Below are 9,261 nucleotides of genomic sequence, written 5' to 3' on the forward strand. Positions count from 1 at the left end.
AGCTTACAAAAGAAAAAAATTGGTCGTTACATCAGGCCTAAAGTGCCTTCCTTAAACCAATGATTTATAGTGCTGCTGTTTGTTTCTGATGAATAACTAGAACTCGTTGACAGTACAGTAGTACAAAAAGCTGTTTCTTAGTGAGCAGGCACAGAGTTACAGGAGAAACCAAGAGGGCTGTAATACATTCCTTACCCCTATTTTCCCTTTACACAGCATGTCCTGTTATGTCATACATATTCATTGTCATGTTGTGGCTACACAGGCGTAGAAGCTTAAGAATACTGGAACTAAAGAGTTAGAAAGTAGCTTCTCTGAACTGAATAACTTTGAGCATCACTTTTTTCAGTTTTTGTCAATGAAGCAGGTACTTGACAACAGAATCACTAAATAGTAGGATTTACGTTAAAGCCAGAGACATAACGCAGTGTTTCCAGTATAACACCATCGAAAGACATAGTCTTCATAGTCACATCTCATGTTACTAGTTTTCATATGCCATTAGTGTAAAAATTGTATTTATTTATTATTTCTTTTTAAAATATCCTCAAGGAACTGTATTAGGATGCTGCCAAGCCACATAGAACGGACATGCCCTCCATTTTTAAGGATTTCATCAAACAAAGAATTTATTTTTATAACCTTGATAATACAGTTGCTTGGTTTAAAGCCTTGTGAACCCAAAGAAAATAAAGCTTCAATTGTTCTTACACTGTGTAACTTCTTTACATATTAATAGCTCTATTTCATACAAACAGATAAATCAGTTACCACATTTTTAAGTGTACACAACCGAGAAAATAATTTGGCTGATTACTGCCTTTTTGATTAAGACTGTAGCTATAACAGCATCTCATTTGAGTGGATTGCACAATGCTATTTGTGAGTTTTGATATCCTGCTGTGGGTGTTTGCCTTCCAGGTAAAAAGAACAAAACCTGAAACAGAAGCAGTACAAATGGAAACAAAGACATAAAAATGTCCAGGTATAAATTTATGAAAATATAATCAAATATAACCAACTCATTTTCTTAGTACATCATCTGGGAGTCGCTACCTGTTTTTTTCTGAAAGGAATTTAGCAAAGTTGTGTCTGCAGCTTGATGTTGAATGAATCCCTGATCAAAAAGACAGATAAAACTGCCAAGCAACGATCTCGGTTCAATTGAAACAACCGAACAATTCCATCAACCTCCTGAAAGTGCAATCAAGGATGACCTCCATGTTTTATAGCTGTCTCTTCACTGATGGATTCGCTCCCTGGGTAACAGCTACATAGAAACTGGCAAGTTTCTGAAAAGTTCTACCCTGCTCACAAGCAAATTCTCGGTGTTGTCTGAATTATTTCAACCAGCTGTCGCTAATGCTACAGAACTGTCAGCCAGATGGATGAGAGCTGACAGTCCCTAATGGGTTGAACAAAGAGGAGGTCTAGACTAATGTAATGCCATTACACTGATAACACTGAAATCCGTATCTCCAGATTCCTGTCAGTTTAGGTTTCATGTACAAACCGAAAAAAGCAGAGGAGACCCATTAAATCCCCCTTGGCTCTCTGAATGCAACATCAAAATCCATGAGCATCATAGCTATTCACAGAGAATCATGTAGTCCGTGGTACTGGTGGATACTCTTTAAGTAGCAAGAGAGGGTTTTTTTTTTCCCTGAGGGTAAACAGAATTTACAAAAATGAAGCAGAACTTATTTTTGTGCTGAATCCTTTTCATGGTCTGAACGCTAGCAAAGCTTGCTATATACACTGTTTGCATAGTTCACTACTAGTAAAGCATTTTCATAAACTTTAATTCACCATTGAACATCTCAGTGCAATTGCTCCAAAACCTTCTCTTTCTGTAAAGCTGATTATGCCAGTATTTAAATATTTTACTTCTGAAAAAGTATATGATCCTGCCATTGATACCAGTTTTCTTTAATACACTGGACCGCAAACAACAGCAGCCCACAGTCTGTTTTTTGTGAGATCCAGGCAGCGATACGCTGCGCTGTTGACATTCAGCAGACAAGCAGGGAGCAGCTTCAGCCATCTGCCTCTAATCCCACTGCAGTCTTTGAGCCAGGCCCCCAGTATAGGTACACAGGTAACACCCAGTGCATCGGGTGAGCAGTGCTGGTTCACAAATGTTCAGTGGAAGCAAAGACACAGACCTGGCTGATACGAAAAATAAATAAGAATTAGATCTGCATCAGAATACTCATATCTACATCCTGTATTTTTTTTTTTCTTTTGAGAAACTAAGTAGAGGTGAGAAGAAATCAAAACACCCACCCAAGCAAGCGGATGTATGAGAATACACGAACTGAAGGGAGATGGAAGAATTCAGCAAAAAGGTACTGTGAAAGGCCACAGCCAGTTAACTCATTTCCTGAGCTCTTTCCTTCACAAGGAGCTTTGCTATGATTAAACACAGAATTAACAAAAATTGTGCAGCGTATTTCCTTCCGTGCTTAATTTTTTTTTTTTTTTAAATTTATGGTAGCATGGAATCATTATGCCATCTACTGGCAATTTACAGCACAGAATTAACAAAAATTGTGCAGCGTATTTCCTTCCGTGCTTAATTTTTTTTTTTTTTAAATTTATGGTAGCATGGAATCATTATGCCATCTACTGGCAATTTACAGTGCTACACTAGAAACATTTACTTCCTTAAATCAGGATTACAGCCTGGATTCTGTGACAGTCTTTGTGCTGTCCTAAATATAAAATGCCCTGAGAGCGTCCGACTTCTGACTTGGGGCAGGAGGGTATGCAGGCTGCCAGGCTCCAGAATACGAGTCTGCTTCAAAACGATTGCCCATCAGCGCTCTGGATATTACCCCACACTCCATCTCTGACAGCCTGTGCATGTTGGGCAGAAAAAGCTCCTAAACCCCTGTAAACTCAGTAGCTGTCAGAATAATCTCTGCATCTCCAGTGAGTCCATCCCCACAGCATGGAGTCAGCATGTACAACTGAAGACTTTTCTGTCTGAGCTAACTTTCACCTACCCCCTTGTCTGCTTTTACCTCAAGTTGACTGGACCAACTTCATTTGCGATTCAGATGCCTTCCCCAAAGTTTTGCTGTATGCTGAAGACCATCCAACAAAAGCTAAGTCATGAAATAGGTTTCTTGTACCCTGACACTCCACATTATCAATTCCCACACTGTAGAGCTTTGTGAAGAAACCTCTTTGCCTTTTCCTTAAAGATGTTACTGGGCAGACGGGCACTGGAAGATCCAGTGTTCCAGTACTCAGTATTGTCCTACCTTCCTTTTCCAACAGCAGTCATACTTGATATTTCTCTCTCAGGCTTTCCTTACCTCCATTTTCTACCTCCAAATTCAGGACTATTTTTTTTCAGGAATGAGTTGTTTCCACCTTTCTGATAACATATGTCCAAAAACATAGACAGGATACTACTTTAGTACAGTCTTCATAGGATTTAGCAAATGCTGACATTGAGATTGCCAGATGATAGCCAGTTTTGTCTGGTTGCAATTGACTGAACTGATCTTTACTGAACTCAAATTTCATCCTTTGGTGGAGGAAATTTAATTATTAGTTTAAGTGCAGGGAACAGGAGCATAATTTTCCTGCTGTTAAAAACTTCCAGACCCCGTCTTGCAAGCAGAAAAAATACGGGTGTAACGTGATGGTAACCTGGAAGCTGGTTTTATAGTACTTTGACTGCAGTCCTCATCTGCTTCTGCTCACTGTAGAATTTGTCCCTACTTCTCTGTTAACAACAATTGCGCATAAACCACGCAAGCAGCGTGTTTAAGAACTGTGTTTAACAGCCATTAAGCTGACTATGTAAGAAGCAATGCCACACAGAATGGTGCTACACACGTCCTCAGATTCCAATGTGTTGCCTGTATGGACACCACCTGTAATCATTCACTTATGGCTAGAATGACACATCACTGTGGCATTTGGTTTTCAACAATATAAGCGGTTTAAAATCCTTATTTCTGGGTATGCAGTCTAAATGTGGTATTTTTTTTTCATCTGGATTCTGCTTCCGTAATGCCACAAGATGGCCTCCACATAACACAGCATTATCTCATCCTTTACAGAATGAGATATGAAAGTATTTTTTCGCTTTACTGCAGTACTGGTAATAGACCACCACAAAACAACATTCCTTTCTTCGTATTTCAAGCTCAAGAAAAAGTTCACATGCTGCGTAGAATTGGTTCACGTCAGTTGGGCAGCCAGAGCAACACAAAGTGGCTGCGAGCGCTTTGGTGGGATGTTCTACCAGAGAGAATCCTGTTCAGGAACCAAGTGACGCTTTCGCAATCAGAGCAGGTCTGCAAGTTCTCTGCCCTGCAGAGAGTCTGGGAAATCCTGTGTCCGACATACAAAGGGCTGCTGTAATTCAGACAGCCTTAAGCAGTTGCTTAAATTACGCTACAGTTGCTTCTGTCCTACGAGGAACTGAAGAAAGGCCAAAAGCAGCACAGTCTCCTCCTGGCTGGAAGTTTAGGCACTTCTGGCCATTCGTGAAACTTTATGCTGGTTTTCAAGTGCGTGATTAATCAAAGGCAGCTAAAGATTGATTTGCACCATTTCTAAGCCCACCTTTCCTTAGTTTTTTGGGTGTCCTTTACACGATTTATAGTGGGACTTAAAAGTATAACAAGGTAATTGTAATTGGAACAGCATTTTCTAGATGAGAAACATTCTCTGCTGTGTATTAAATATGTTGTTACTATTACAGTGTGTACTGTTAGCAAACCTGGATTCAAACCAACTACAAAAGTAGTAAAACCTGTGCACTTGTGTTCTTTGACAAAGCAGAAGAAACAAAGGTGGGCCTTCAATTCATTCTCTTATTTATAGAAAGTTACAGTGGCTCTGAATTCAGTTGGCTTTTTCTTGATCTCAGAAATGAACAAATGTTTCTGCAATGCTTGGTGTTTTCTGAAGCTTTAGCTACTCCTACTGCTTGTCATCTTCAGCAGAAGCTGTAGAAGCTTTTTTTTTTAAAAAAAAAAAACATTCTAGCTTTCTTCAGAAGCTGAGAACTGTAACTCTCCTTGGTGTTAAGTTTCTCTGTATGTACCTTTCTTGTACAGGACTGGCATTTGATATATAAAACCTTACACATGCACAGCCGATACCTGAGGGAGTTTACCAGCTGCTGCTTCTTTGAAATTCAACACTTAGAAGAAGAGCTTTTTCCTATTGTCTTGCTTCACTGTATTGGCCTGCGATTCTTCTGTAACTATTTTCAAGCTGTTACTGAAATAAACAACTTTTTGTTCTTCTACCCTTAAATCTTTGCCTTGAAATAATTTGGAGGTGCATTACACCTCTTTTACACTGTAAGAAAACTAAATATGAATCCCATTTTTATGTTTAATGTGCATTCCTATTTGTGTGGGCTTTTATGCTGAATCATCAGACTGCAGGTAAAGACTTGCCCTGATGAGCCTGAGTTAGTACATCACAGAGAACTGCTCAAATGAACCACTGTGGTGAATTGCACACATTATCTATCATTAATCAATGGCAAACAAGCTAATTTTCTGTGCGTTGTTACATTGCTATTCAATGTGTTCAATAGCTTCATTAAAGCAACGTGATTAGCAGCTTTGCAGTAAGCAGTAGTATTTCCTGTTTGACTCAAATATATCTATGTCAACCTTAGACGAGAGGTAAATAAGAGTCCTATGGGAGTACAGCGATTCTTTTTATATTATATTGAATTTTTTTTTTTTTTTTTTTTTTTTTTTTTTACTTTTAATAGTTCAGCCTGAAGCAGGATGTGCCATGTCTCAGATCAGCACTGTAGGGTTAAATTAAGTAATTTTTAGATTCACAATACAAGCTTTCTCATATAAAATCTTTCCAAACTGCAGCATGAAGTCTTGTACTTGCCATATACTTAGTGGGTTTGGACACCTACATTTTTTTTTTCTCCTTACTTTTTTGCACTATGTAGGAATGGGTCATTTTTATCTGTCTCATATAATGGTTTGTTAAGTTTTTGGAAAAAACAGTAGTGTAAGTCACCTTCAAATGCCTCTTCTACCCCTCTAGCTACTTGCTTTCATTATTTGTAAATGTATTTGACAGCAGGCTCCTCTGGGAAGCTCTGTGTAATGTCTGGTGAAATCTGGGGCCCACGGGAAGCAGTAGCTTTGCCACAGATAGCAGGAGCCCTGAATTTAATTTATATTTTGCTTTTAGAGTTTTTATTTTAGGCAAATAAAACAGTGACCTACAGGAAAATTGCAGGATTTAATTTATAAGCTTTTACTGTCTCCTGCAAGCCTAAAGAATTCAGCAAAGCATCTTAAAAGTGGTGTTCACTCCAGGTGAAAGAGACTCTCATGTCTAGTTTAGAATTATTTTTTGCAAGGGTATTAATATGTCAAAATAAATAGCATTGGGAAGGGGAATAATAAAAGGTATTGGAAAGGGGACGCAAAATCAACTGCCAGGGCTACATTGTATTCATGCAAGAGTTGGGAGGCGCGGGGTGGCTGAAAGGGGGAAAGAAAGAAAGTGCATAAACTCTTACAAATATACATCAACAACCTGAGCACCCAGATAATACCTGTTCAGGAAAGAAGAAAAAACCCAAACCAAACCACAGAACAAACTGAATAAAAACCACCAACCTGCTCATCTCTAAAACTGAAAGTCGTCTTATACATTATATCCCTTTCTCCATAAAATAGCATCATGCTCAACAAAAAAGCAACTGGACCTTGTAATGGCCTCAGTGTAGGTATCTGGGGTAGAAGCATTCTTCAGCAAGGCCACAGCGAGCTCGGGCTCAGGTGGACCACCAGCAAGTCCCACTGCAGGCTTTTACACAGCCAATTATCTGGCTGGACAGTCTCTGTGGCAGACAGAACATGCTGAGATGAAAGAGTCTGAGCTCGTGCATTTAAAATTAGAAGATTCTCTTGGCATACAAAGCACATGGTGGTATCTTGACCTAGAAGAGGCACATATGGGAAGAAAAACAGCTACTTTTGTACTAAATCGTGGACGCAACTTTAGATATGAGCTCGGAACATCTTCTAAGGGAAGTTCTGCTAGGAAAGAATCCTACCGAGGGTTCAGCAAAAGGGCCTCCTCCTTTCTTAGCAGAGGTGAGGCTGTGCCTGAAGCTCATGTGGAGCAGCAGACCAAGGAGCAGTGCTGCAGCCGCTCCACACATGCCACAACTCTGCATGACTGACTGCCGGTGGTGCCACGAGGAGAAAAAGCAGTAGATCGGAGACAGTAGCTGTGGTTGAGGCTGGGTTCAGATACTCCCTAAAGCAGCAATTACCACTCCTTTTATCTCACCGCTGGATGTGGGAGCAAAAGGTAGGGCTTACTGGAGCCATCTGACTCAAATTATTCTTCCTCTCACTCAAGTCTCTCGTTGTTGAGATGGTAAAATTCAGTTATACTGCTGCAAAGCCACCTCAAATGATACTTTCATCAATAAAAGCACAATGCTCCTAAACACCTGTGAAGATACCATTTCAGACCATTAAAATCAGTTCAAGTTCTGAATTTGTTTCCTGGGCAAAAGACAGCTTCAAATAAATGCCTGAAAAAAATCTCATCGTTATGCCGAATGCCAGGGAACATGTGGGCAGGAGTTATCTTGGAGTTACACCTCAGAACTAATGGATAGAACCTGCTCTATAAGGTGTGAAAAATAGCATAAGGTTAATGATAATCAAATACTACAAAGGAACCACAGACCAACCCACTTTGTCAGAACAAGATGTTAGTGAGGATACCAAGAACCGTGCATAAACAGATTTCTCAATACAGAAGTCTATTACGATACAGGTTTAGATTTGGTGAGTTTATGGAGGAAGAGTCTCGCAGTTCCTTTCATATAAGCAGAATTCTTAGTATGAGGACTGCTTCATCCAAATCAGACTCGAGTGAATCACCAGAGGCTGAATTCTCATTTTCCAGAGCTGACACAGAACTATTAAATGAGGAAGCAAGTATCAGAAGTACATACACCAAAGTCTGCATACAGAAATGCTGAAATACGCCTCTCTAGTCCCCAAGGTAAAGGCTGATGTTAGCAAGCTGCCAGTTGTGAAGACAGATCCAAGGGCGTTCTCCTATTTACAGCCCTTCAGAGTAAGGGAGCTGAGGTCACGTACCAAACACTGAGACAATCTATAAAGTAAACGGCTAAAACACAATACAGTAATCCTAAAAATCCCAAACATCAGACACTCCTCATTCAGAGAGGCATTCTTATGTACCCCTTTTTAGTGAAAAACAGGTAGGCAGCATTTGTCATTTGTTGTAGACAAGCAAATTCTAGTTTTTGGGTTTGGGTGGGGTTTTTTGGAGGGGTGGGTCTTTTTTTTTTTTTCTTCTTTTTATTTGTTTTTAACTTTAGTAGGAAGCTTCTCTGTTCAGCTGAGAAGCAACTAATACTGCTTTTTGAATCAACAGTTCCAAGATGGAAATAATCCCTTTACAGATGTTGAGACATGCCACCAATAGAAGCCTAAATGCACCAGTGCAGAAAGTGTAAAAATGGTATTTCTGCGCAGCAGCGAGTGTGCACCTGTGCTTGTACAGCATTGCATGAACAAGGCTAGTAAACATGTCCTTACTCTGTCCAGCTCCCTGATCATTTTCTGTGAGGTCAGAAAACTACCCCAAACTGCATAAGCTTACAAAAATGAGAATTTAAGAAGATATCAACAAATTTAAAGACCTGTACTTAGAGGGGGAGGCCAGATGGGTGAAGAGTAAGAAAACCCCCCAGGCCAACAAACCACCCACCTCTAAGCAGGATTTCTCCCTAACTAGTCACCAGCCCACTATTTCTAAATGTTCAGAACTGTGGGCACCTTTAATTAATACTTGGTAGAATATTTACATTTAAAAAACATTTATATACACCTAGTACAACAGCTTCATCTTAAACCTGGTAACTGAAATAGCCACTACATTAATGCACACCATTCTGCTTCTTTAGTGTTAATGTGAGGGGTAAACCAAGTGGTAGCATGCACAGTGGCCACTTGTTATTCTTCAGCAGTACAAGCCTCCAAGCTTTCACAGTTCCATGACACTAAGCTAATGATTTTGTTTGCAGTGAGAAGCTGGAAGACTTGAGATACAAGACATTACTTGAGAAAGCAGGTGTGCCAAATATGAAGGTATTTTATTCTCACTTGGATAAGTGACAAGGTTGATGTGGAACTGGGAACTCAGCCAAGCAGATGTGCTCCAACACGTCAGAGGGATGGAAATGCAGCAACT

Source organism: Egretta garzetta, unplaced genomic scaffold (assembly GCF_000687185.1).
Source record: "Egretta garzetta isolate BGI_Z169 unplaced genomic scaffold, ASM68718v1 scaffold2, whole genome shotgun sequence".
NCBI classification, from domain to species: domain Eukaryota; kingdom Metazoa; phylum Chordata; class Aves; order Pelecaniformes; family Ardeidae; genus Egretta; species Egretta garzetta.